Source organism: Berghia stephanieae, chromosome 14 (genome assembly GCF_034508935.2).
Source record: "Berghia stephanieae isolate SIO BIC M18660-M18661 chromosome 14, UCSD_Bste_1.3, whole genome shotgun sequence".
Classification (NCBI taxonomy): domain Eukaryota; kingdom Metazoa; phylum Mollusca; class Gastropoda; order Nudibranchia; family Aeolidiidae; genus Berghia; species Berghia stephanieae.
This window is the reverse complement of record NC_088373.1, coordinates 20,215,398-20,217,165: the sequence shown is the minus strand read 5'-3', so window position 1 is coordinate 20,217,165 and position 1,768 is coordinate 20,215,398. Positions and strand designations below refer to the sequence as shown.

The 1,768-nt window shown below is 33.6% G+C and overlaps 1 protein-coding gene across 1 annotated transcript in view; it reads left to right on the top strand.

The window, feature by feature from the left end:
- The window catches only part of LOC144959487 (uncharacterized), a 12,083-nt gene extending 10,728 nt beyond the window's left edge, over positions 1 to 1,355 (top strand). The window contains exon 5 of the mRNA XM_078892100.1: positions 1 to 1,355. This exon is cut by the window's left edge and continues 398 nt beyond it. The gene's annotated coding sequence lies outside the window, so the exon portion shown is untranslated.
- The last annotated feature ends 413 nt before the right edge of the window (positions 1,356 to 1,768 follow it).

The following is a 1,768-nucleotide window of genomic DNA, read 5'->3' as shown; positions in this document are numbered from 1 at the left end:
ACCTTGATCTTTAAATCTACATACCTTGATCTTTAGGTTTGCATACCTTGATCTTAAATCTGCCTACCTTGATCTTTAGATTTGCATACCTTGATCTTAAATCTGCATACCTTGATCTTTAGATTTGCATACCTTGATCTTAAATCTGCATAACTTGATCTTTAGATTTGCATACCTTTATCTTTTAATCTGCATGCCTTGACCATTAAATCTGTGTACCTGAATCTTTAAATCTGTATAACTTAAACTTAATCTTTAAATCAGCATACCTTAATCTCTATATCTGTATTCCTAAATCTTTAAATCTGTGTACCTTAATATTTAAATCTGTATCCCTTAATATTTAAATCTGTATACCTTAATTTTGTAAATCTGTATACCTTGATCTTTAAATCTGTATACCTTAATCTTTAAATCTGTATACCTTAATCTTTAAATCTGTATACCTTAATATTTAATTCTGTATACCTTGATCTTTAAATCTGTATACTTTAGTCTTTAAATCTGTATACCTTAATCTTTAAATCTGTATACCTTAATAATTAAATCTGTATTCCTTAATATTTAATTCTGTATACCTTAATCGTTAAATCTGCATATCTTGACCTTTAAATATGCATACCTTGACCTTTAAATCTGCATACCTTGATCTTTCAACCCATCAGATCTAATCGTAAGCACAACAGTTTACACCGACAGATTGGGGGCCTGCTGGATCAAATCCAGGGTTGTCCAATGGTCTGTAATGTGGCTAAGCTAACTTGACCAAAACTGATCACAATGAGAACCGTGTTTCATGTCAATTAACTCACTCAATCCTAGAGATTTTTGCTAATTTTCAAAATATTAAAAAAAAATGTATTAAAAATGAGCATGTGGATAGATAGTTATTTTTTTTCAACTGCCATTAATATGCAAAAACTAAAAAAAAAAAAAAAAAAAAAAAAAAAAGATTTGATGTAACGCCTATAATTTGTCTCATAAAAATGTAATAAAAAGGCATGGGGTAAAAGTAACCCTGGGTAAACTACGGATATAGTCGGTGTTAGGGTTGAGTGAGTTAATGCTTTTTATGTTATGTATTTATAATATGGGTAGCCCTATTCGTCCTTAAGGTCGAATAGCATCAACCGCCATTGCCGTCCGTAAGGACAAATAGTGTTGCTTGCACTATTCGTACTTCACACTACAGCTGGGCACTATTCCGTTTCTGTTTGTACTGAGATAGATTCGATTCTACGTAATTACATGATATATCCGTATCGTCTTAAATTTTTTGTTAGTGAGTCAAATAATCAGTTGAGTGTATGTGTGTAGGTGTGTGTGTGCGTGTATGTGTTAGTTTTGTGTGTGTGTGTGTGTGTGGGGGGGGGGGTGTTTTTTTAAATCTCTTTGATAATAACAATGTTTTCCCAAGTAATATTAGATTTTATCTGAAGTGAAGAATGTATCAATAAAGATGAGAGAAGATAGATTGAAATGGTTCGAAAATGTAAAGAGACGAGAGAGGGAGCAGGTGGGAAGGAAAGTATTGGACTTACAATTAGCGGGAAAGAGGAAAAAGGGACGCCCTAAAGACGAGATGGTGGGATAAGGTAAAGGACGATATGAAAGAACTGGGCCTGGAGGAAGATGATGCTATGAACCGAGATGTATGGAGATGTGGCATTCATTATGGCAACCCTGCAAAATGCGGGATAAGCTGAAAGAGGAAGAAGAAGGAGAAGAAGAAGAGAAGAAGAAGAAGAAGAAGAAGAAGAAGAAGAAG